This window comes from Bolinopsis microptera, chromosome 1 (assembly GCF_026151205.1).
Source record: "Bolinopsis microptera isolate Bmic1 chromosome 1, MBARI_Bmic_1.0, whole genome shotgun sequence".
In the NCBI taxonomy this organism is placed as follows: Eukaryota; Metazoa; Ctenophora; class Tentaculata; order Lobata; family Bolinopsidae; genus Bolinopsis; species Bolinopsis microptera.
Genome location: NC_087072.1, coordinates 14,149,564 through 14,159,420, shown reverse-complemented (window position 1 = coordinate 14,159,420; position 9,857 = coordinate 14,149,564). Strand labels below are relative to the sequence as shown.

At 39.3% G+C, this 9,857-nt stretch overlaps 1 protein-coding gene across 3 annotated transcripts in view; it reads right to left on the bottom strand.

Annotated features, from left to right (window-relative positions):
- Positions 1-9,857, bottom strand: part of LOC134818411 (DNA damage-binding protein 1-like) — a 119,867-nt gene that overhangs the window by 94,973 nt on the left and 15,037 nt on the right. The window contains exon 1 of one of the 3 annotated variants that reach the window (XM_063827962.1): positions 156-171. The exons of 1 other annotated variant lie outside the window; for it this stretch is intronic. The gene's annotated coding sequence lies outside the window, so the exon portion shown is untranslated. Of the gene's footprint in view, positions 1-155; positions 172-9,857 lie in introns of those variants that run through there. One more of the 3 variants, XM_063827944.1, reaches the window with a different exon arrangement.

The following is a 9,857-nucleotide window of genomic DNA, read 5'->3' as shown; positions in this document are numbered from 1 at the left end:
CGGGACCGGGACCGGTGTCAGCCTATTTTATATGCTGTTATCTAACGACATCCCCTTTAGGTTATTCCATGTAATACAGTTCATTGTAAGTTGTTCTACATTCATTACCTGGTTTCATTGAATAGTAAACAAGTACAAGAACCTCACATAATAACCTCAAATTATTTTTTAACATCTATCCTACAGAAGTGTTGAGATATGGCACCAGTCAACGTTATTCCAGCGCTGATGCCGGGTCAGTCTATTCTAGATTGGGGAAGACTGTTTAAGCGAGCAACGGCACTATTTGCATCAGAGAAACAGAAAATTGACTCTCTTCCGGTTTACGTTTGCAGAAATGAAGGAGAAGTGGAGATCGCATTACTGGTTGTAGAAGAAAATACTGATGATGATCTAGATAAAGCACTCAAAAGGTTGAGCGAGCTTGTGGATGGTAAACCATCACGGGTTCTAGCGGCTCAAAAGTTCTTTGATTGTCCTGTTACTGGGGAGCTCAAGACTACATTCTTCATCTTGAAGAAATTAGGGAAAGAAGCAGTATTTTCAAATGATGTTGTACTGCTGAGATTCTTAAGTCTCATACCCTCAGGAGTTAAGTTTCATGAAGATAACAAGGCAAAGATAAAAGCGGATATGACGGATGTGGAATTACTGGAAATGTTTGCGTTGCTACAGCCACAGCTAGACAAAGCCCAAAACCATACTAAGCAGGAGTTGCAGATTAACATAAAGCAAGAGAAAGAGGATGGTTTCGTCTTCGCAGCAGATTTGGAAGAGAATCAGAGACCCACAGACTACACCGGAGAGTTGGATGCCTTGAAAGGTGAATTGGACTCCATTAAGCACTACCTGTTAGACCAGCATGAAGAGAACTGGACAGAGGAAAGAGAATGGGATGAAACTGAAGAGGTGTATTATGGAACAGAGAACAGGCAAAGAAGCACAAGAAGATGCTATACATGTGACAGGCAAGGTCACATTGCCACTCAATGTTTTAAACGTAAATGCAAGGCATGTGGTAAGCTGGGTCACAGTACTCATGAATGTGAGAAGAAGAAGTCAGGAGGATACTCAGGAGGATACTCAGGATCAGGAGGATACTCGAGAGGATCCTCAAGCTCAATGGGACACCCAGAGGGGCAGTCTAGAGGAAACAAACAACGTCCGCAGCAGAAAGACAATGGGAGAAGAGCAAACTTATGACTAGACGGACAGATTCAGTACAATGGTAAAATAGTTGCAGCGAGAATACTACTTGATAGTGGAGCAAACACATCCCTCATCAGTGCTGAATTGCTTCCTGAACTAGAAGATAAAATTAAAGATGGGGGCTCTATTAATGGGATTGGTGGTAAGCAGAAAACAGGGGACCCAGTGCAGTGTGATGTGATGTTTCACTCGGGATGGACCCAGACTCACTGGATGAAACCTACATTCTTACCCGCCCAGCCGGACTTGGTTATCCTTGGTACGGACTTTATGCAGAAGTTTGGACCGGATTTGATTGGGAGAAGGGTCGCGTTAAGCTGGGTGAACAGTGCAGTGGGTATACTGCCTACTCAGCGAGGACAAACAACCTACATACAACATCAACCCGGAGCTTTCTAACGAAGAAGTAGGTAATCTTAAAAATGTGGTAGATGAATTCAAAAATGTTTTTGCATCTAACCCCAAAGCCCCTCGCGAATACAAGGGTCCTCAACACTATATTGTAAGCGAAACTAATAGAGTTAGCTTTGATAAACCCAGGAGAGTCCCTGAAAAATGGATGGGACACATCAACCGCCAAATTGACGAAATGTTGGAGAATGGGATCATTGAACCGTCTGCATCGCCATACAACAGCAATGTAATCATAGTTGATAAAAAGGATGGGGATAAACGCTTTGTAATTGATTATCGTTCTTTAAATAAGGGCACTATTAAAGACTCGTATCCTTTACCAAACATAGACGAGCTTATAGACAAATGCCAAGGCGCAAAATACTTTACGCAACTTGACCTTGCGGCTGGTTACTGGTGTGTGCCTATCGCTGAAGAAGATAGACATAAAATAGCATTTAGCGTGCCGCGCGGTAAATACCAATGTTTAAGAATGGCATTTGGACTCAAAAACTCAGGTCCTACTTTTCAGAGGAATATGGATGCTATTGTGAAGAGTGCTAAGAAGAACATGACTAAGGAGCAGACTCAAGATGGTTCTGGATTGGACGATTACTCTGACAACCTGATACTATTCTCCAGGAATCTGGAAGATCATGTGAGTATGCTTAAGATCGTCATGAATGAATTGAGGAAAATGAACATGTCACTCAGAGTTGACAAATGTGAATTTTGCTACACTAAGATTGACTTCTTGGGATTTGTTATTGACGGAGTTAGTGTGGGTCCTTCTGAAGCTAATATAGATAAAGTCAAGCAGTTCCCTAAACCTAAAAACAAGAAAGAAATCCAACGATTTCTGGGGTTAGCTAATTTCAACAGAAGATTCATCAAGAATTATTCCACACTGGCTAAACCATTAACCTCCCTTGTTTCAGAGAAAGTGCAATTCGAGTGGGGTGCAACTCAAGAGGAAGCTTTCACAGTGTTAAAGGACAAGCTCGGCAATGTGAACAACCTTTACCTACCAAAGTGGAAGGTGTTAGACTTAGCAGAATACTAATCATTATATATTCATAGCATGAGAACCGGTTGAAGTTTGTAGAAAGAAGATTAAGTTTGTAGAAAGAAGATTTATGTTATTGTAGAGTATCAACCGGTACGTATTCCTTTAAACTATATATTTACAATGATCTATATACTATTATATATTTACAATGGATAATTGGAACTTGATATAACTATTTGAGTTTATATTATTGGTGTAATAAATCCTATTTATTACAGGTTCTGTTTCTATTTCAAACCCAGCGAGTTTCTCTTGTAAACAACTCAAGTCCTGTGAACACATATTAACAGAAGGAACCGTTTCACATACAGACTGATGCCTCTGGCATTGCGGTGGGAGGTATGCTCTATCAGGTGGATAAAATTGGTCAAATCTGCCCCATCTCGTTCCATTCCCAGACACTTACCAAGGCGGAGACAAGATGGGACGCTACTGATAGAGAACTTTGGGCTATTATCAGCTGCCTAAATAAATGGAGAGTGTATTGCTGTGAAGGAAAAGTAACATTCCATACAGACCACGAGCCACTGAAAAATATCCGCAACCGAAAAGACCCCCGGAACAAGATAATGAGATGGTTAAATGAACTCGAGGCTGTTGAGTATGAAGTTAGGTACATCCCTGGAGAATTGAATGGAGTAGTTGACAGTCTGAGCAGAATTGTGGTAAAGAATGACATTAAAACGGAAAGAAGCGATGCTGAAGCAGAAAGTCACATTTATGCTGAGTTGAGTAAAGGTGGAGAGAATGACAGCTCATTGAAAAATGCCCAAGACAACGATGCCTGGATTAAGTGGACTACATCTAGAATACAGAACAACAAGGTTATCTCTAGAGGACCTTATAAAAACACTAAATATCTAAGTGTTGACAGCTCAGGGCTGTTATATAAGGGAAGACGTATTGTAGTGCCACCAAGCCTTCAAGATAAAATAATTCAGGAGTACCACTGCCAAAGCCATCCTGGGCCAGAGATAACCGCAACCCAAATCAGGGCTAGGTTTTGGTGGAGAAGTTTATCTAAACAGGTAGATGCTTTCACCAAAGACTGTAGAACCTGTATTCAAGCCAAGAGTAGACCTGATAAGGCTGAAATAATTATCGCTGATGTCCCTAAATCCCACGAGATGATTTCCTTTGATATAGGCTCAATGCCTAAATCGCACAAAAGTTATTGTTGTTTCATACTGTGTGTCGACTTATGTACAAAAATGATAAACGCTACGGCTCTGCCCAATCAGACATCTAAGGTCCTCAAAGAAGCATTTTGGGAGAAACATATTGCCTATTATGGAGTACCTAAGATTCTAGTCTCTGACCAAGGCCCTAATGTAGACAAATCAGCCATCAAAGAACTGTGTGATGAGCTTGGTATCGAGAAGCGCCACTCAAGCCAATACCACCCACAGGGGAATGGATCGGCTGAAAGATCAATTCAAACCGTTAAAGACAGACTGCGTGCTATGATAATAGCCAGGCAGACACCTGTGACAGATTGGGATACCCTTCTTCCAGAAGCTGTGTTAGAGATGAACAGTCAAATGAACAAGTCGCTTAAGGCGTCACCATTCTCGTGTACTTTTGGTAAAGATGCTAGACTAGCAGTTGATAATTTCTTCCAACTACCAAGTATTACCAATGAGCTCAGTCAAGAAGAGATCTTAGTAGCAGCTAATCACAATCGTGACATGGCCAAGAAAGCATACAAGATTCAACATGACAAGAACGCCTCAAAGGAGAGTAAGGAGTGGAAGCAAGGAGACCGAGTGCTAATAAAGCGTACACATGGTAAACATAAAAAGATCTCGCCTAAATGGGTTGATGGACCATTCCACATCGTTAGGAAACTCAGCGATGTCAACTCAGTGAAAGCAGTATTAATGACATTCTCACTTTTCAGAACTAAGTGCCTAATATAATTAAGATATAACATCTAAACAGTTTTATTCCTGTTCCATATGATCGAGGATAGTCAGGGCTACAAAACCTGACCAAGTTTAGCTCAATCCAGTACTGCGCGTTCGAGATATGAGGTTAAATATACCAAAAATAGGGGTTTTCTGGTGTGACATCATTGTAAATTTTTTGAAGTATAACCTCAATATCTCACAAACTATCCATTTGTGGTCTTTCTGAGTTACACTATCTGTTTCCTCTGGCAATTTCGGTTCAGAGTCAATTAAGTTTGAAACAAAATCTCAGTAAATGTGAAGGTTCTGAGGATATCAAGTTTGTAACAAGCGCGCGCGCGCGCGCGCGCACACACATATGACCTCATATCTTCCACATTTAATGATTTTTTATGGAAATTCTTTCACTATCCTGTAGCACTCATGTGCTGAGTAGGATAGCATTCTAATCATGTCTTTAAAAGCTTTAGATAGATACTGAGGGCGAAAATTCATGCTTGTAACAAGCGCGCGCGCGCGCGCGCATGGCCCAAACTATAAGTTCAATGGACGGGAGGATTAAAGTACTTTCATACACACCAGCATGCTCATTGATGGCTTAAAATGAAGCTAAGACATACTCCTATCAGATCCACCATAAGTTAGATACCATAATAATCATTAAATGTGTCTAAAATGAGGAAGCTTTGACAAGTGCGAGTGGTTTTGGCAAATTTTGGTATAAAATGGGCCCTGAGATCATATTTTTCTCATTAAAATCACATATATCACGAATATTTATGTGTGTAGGGTGTATCCTCATTGGTATCAACCATTTCAATCATCTAGAGCAGCTTTCCTGATTCTTTATCTCATGAAAATGGGCAAAAAAGCTCATAAATAGTCCAAAACCGGTCATTTTCGCCGCTTTAATAACCTCATTCTTGGCACCCAGAACACTTTGGGTACTCAAAACATGATTTTTCGGATACCTCAGATCCCTAACTAGCACATGGAGCCAGAAAGAACAGCATGTAGAGACTTTTAAATTTCCATGGTTGAGAACCCAATGTCACACTATTCGTTCATTAATCCTGCTTTCACTGAACTGGGAAATCACTGATTCGAAGGGTAAACATAGAATTTATCACAGTAACCTGATGATGGACGCAGGCACCAGAAAAGAACCTGTTGCAAGCAGAACATCTACAGATACTGAAGAGGTGGAATCAACAAACACACCAAGACTCCATATTATGCCTTCGTTACCCACTACCAGTACTATAAAGGCTCCTGATCCTACACTACTGATATCTACTACACCTACATCGCTGGTGGAAAACCTTTTGGATAAACACTAATAGACACCCTTGATATGCGGAGATTTAGGGAACACGTTCTGTCGGAAAGCCCTGAAGCAATAGAGGATTGCCTAAGGGATCCTGAGGATACCATTAATGAGACGGATATCGCTACTGAGGAGAGTACCGAAACTACGGAAGAGGTCGCTACTGCAGAGGTTATACCTACTTCATCTAATGCTACACGCTCAGGCAGAGTCTCTAAAGCTGTAATAGGTAATAGACTCATTGACCAGATTGAATAGACTTTCATATTTATAAGCACTTGTTTATTATGACGGTTATCGATTATAGTGTTTAATGTTATTAGATGATACCTTAATAGTTTTCTTAACCTGTTTGTACCGCCAGATTTATATGGTTTTTAGGGGAGTTATTGAATTATTTATGATTGTTCTTGAACTATTTTGATATGGTGTTTATTGAAAACGTTTTCGAGAATGAATGAGAAAATGTTTACTTTTTGAGAGATTTATCAACATATTTTAAAATTATTGTATTTGTTCGATATCTTTGGGATATTTGAAATTGACTCAATCTTACTGATGCTATTTATTAATTCATTTAATTTATTAAACATTGTTAACCTTGTACGATTTTAACTGGGTTTGAAATTTTCATATAGAATTGGGTTTTTAAACTTTTGAAGAGTTTTAATACTTTCAACACTACTATATAACAAATAATTTGAGGGATGGAGCCAAAGAATGTACCCGAAAGGGCGTCGACACGAAGCAAAGTGAAGATGAGCCCCCCAAAGGAGGATTCTACCATCAATGTTCCAGAGTCTGAAGAGAAATATTGTCAGTGCGAAGATTACATTCCGGAGCAGCTTTCAGTAGAGTGTGAATCCTGTAAACTTTACTGGCATCTGAGTTGTGTCGGCTTGACAGGTTTAAAGGAGGAAATGCTTCAACTTCTTATCAACTGGAAGTGTCCGTATTGTTTCGTGGTACCCAACACCTCACCCGACTCTGTTGAAAACAGAGCAATCAGGGCTATCCTCAAAGAAGAGATCAAGCTTATTACACCAGCTCTGACAAACTCTCTCAAAGAAGCCCTCAAAGGCAGCGCAGAAAAAACAGTTGATAAAGCTGTTCGTCTCTATTCTGAGGTAACAGCACAAACCCAGAAGAAGGTTCTCGATGACATGAGTCGTGAACAAGCTTCTGAAACTGTTATCACGGAAGTGCAAATGAAGATGCACACTGATACATTTGAGCGAAACAAACGAAAACTCAATCTGTGTGTGCTCAAGGTTCCAGAGAGCAAAAAGACTATCTCTAAGCAACGCCAGGAGGACGACTCCAAGTTCTGCAGGGAGACCCTAAAGATTAAGAAGGACGACATGATAAGTTGCCATCGCTCTGGCAAGCTTGATGCTGACAAGCCAGATCACCGTCGCCCGCTCATCATCCAGACACGAGATGAAGAGTCAGTAAATTTCTACGCTGACCATGGTAAGGGCTGGAAAGAGTCAACTTATTGGATCAACTTGGACCTCTGCAAGGCAGACAGAGATATTCGTTTTTTAGCCAGAAAGGAGAGGAAGAAGAGGCAGGAGGAAGCGAAGAAAAGAGAGACAGAGAAGACGAAGGAGGAAGCAAAGAAAAGAGAGCCAGAGAAGACAGAGGACAAAGCGGAAGCCGCAGTGCCCAGCCGTTAAATATTTTTTATACCAATGCTAACGGCCTATTTAATAAAGTTGATGAACTAAAATGTATTTTATCAATGTATAAATCTATTGAGGTAATTTGTGTAACAGAAACTCATTTTAGTAGTGATATATTAGATGCCGAAATTTATATTGAAGGATTTAGTATGTTTAGAAAAGATAGAGATTTTAGAATTGACAATTCCACTGGCAGTATAAGTGGTGGAGGAGGCTCTATAATTTATGTTAAAAACTGTTGTAATGCTTCACTAGTGAACTCTTTTATAAAGGCACCGGATTCTTTAGCTGTTAATATCAACACATCAGGTGGACTGATTAGTATTTGTTGTATTTACAGATCCACATCATTGAATTTAGAACAGAATAATAATAATAAATACAACTTTTATAAACCGCCTTATAGCTAAATCATATAACTCGATATAATTTAATCCTGGAGATAAACTCCAGTGCTTTCTAAAGCGGCTCTTACATTAACTGAGCTTAGTTTAATTGAAAATTAGACATGACAAGTTCAATGCATTAATATCTTGTATCAAGAGCATTTGTAGTGAAAGGAATGACTTTGAAACACTCCTTTTAGGAGATTTTAATTTACCAAATGTTTTATGGGAAACTGGTAGCATAAATAGTAATATTGCTAGCAAGAACCAGTTTTTAGTTACTCAACAGAAATTCATGGATGTTTTCAATGACAGTGGTTTAACTTGGTATTTCACCAACGAGACAACTAGAAGACGGCTTGTGAAGGATACTCTCCAGGAGAGTCTTCTTGATCAGGTCCTGTATACAAATGATGCTCTTGTCAACGGTTGTAAGATCGTTTCTCCGCTTGGTAAGAGTGACCATGTTGGGATACTTGTCGAACTAGTTGTTTCGCCGGATACTAGCAAATGTTTAAAAGAGAAGATTATCAAACCTATATGGGGTAAGATTTCCTCTGAAGAGTTATTAAATTTTAGTTTGAAAAATATCGACTGGGATTATAGTTCTACCAATGATGTTCAAGATATGTGGGCTGAATCACATGGTAAACTGGAGACTGTTGCTGCAGCTGTTCCGACTGCTTCGGTTTATCTCGACAACAGACCTGTCAAGTTGCCATGGAGTACATCTGCACTTAAACGAATGAGAAAGAATAAAGATAAAGCATGGGCTGAGTTTGATATTAATCCATCTGATGTTAATTTTAGTTATGCAAGTAGCAAACAACATACTTATGAAGTAGCAGAAATTAAAGCTAAAGTAAATTATGAAAAGAAAATTACATCTAATCTGAAGCAGAATTGTACAAGTCTTTTTACTCTTATTTACGAAATAAACGTCAAATTAAATCAAGTGTGGTTTCTTTAGATAGAGGAGATGGTACACGCACAGATAGTTCGACTGAGTCAGCTGAGGTACTCGCAAGTGCCTTTAGCTCTGTTTTTGTGCGTGAACCACCTGGCCCTCTCCCTAAAACTGAGAATTTAAGACCTGACAATGAGAGTATTGATGATATTGATGATATGGAAGTCAGCAGTTCTGATATAAAAAAGCAACTTTTAAAGCTTAACATTTTTAAGAGTTCTGGTCCGGATGGTGTTCATCCGAAGTTGTTGAAATCGCTAGCTTATGACAACAATTTTGTTGAAGCATTAACTAAATTATTTCAAAAGTGTTCAGATACAGGATCTTTACCTGCAGTGTGGAAATCTGCATCTGTTGTAGCATTGTTTAAAAAGGGTATTAAATTGGACCCCTTAAATTATAGACCAGTTTCATTAACTTGTATTTTGTGCAAAGTGTATGAAAAGTTGGTGAGAGCACATGTATTAAATTTTCTAGAACATCGAATTTCGAAGCATCAGCATGGATTTGTTAAGGGTAAATCGTGTTTATCTAATCTTTTAGAGACATTTGATGACATTCTTGACATTTTAGATGAAGGTGCCCCGGTTGATCTTCTATACTTTGATTTTAGTAAGGCATTCGACACAGTCCCCCACTTTAGACTTCTGTCTAAATTGGAAGGCTTTGGTGTCAAAGGAAAGGTTTTAGATGTTATTAAAGATTTTCTGACAGACAGGACTATGAGGGTTTCTGTAGAAGGACAATGGTCCGAGGTTAAACATGTTTTATCTGGTGTTCATCAGGGGTCAGTTCTAGGCCCTCTCCTATTCATTCTGTATATTAATGATTTGCCTGACCTACTAAAAAATAAGATAAAGTTATTTGCTGATGATCTTAAATTAATTGGTAATGCAGCTAACCACGGTAGT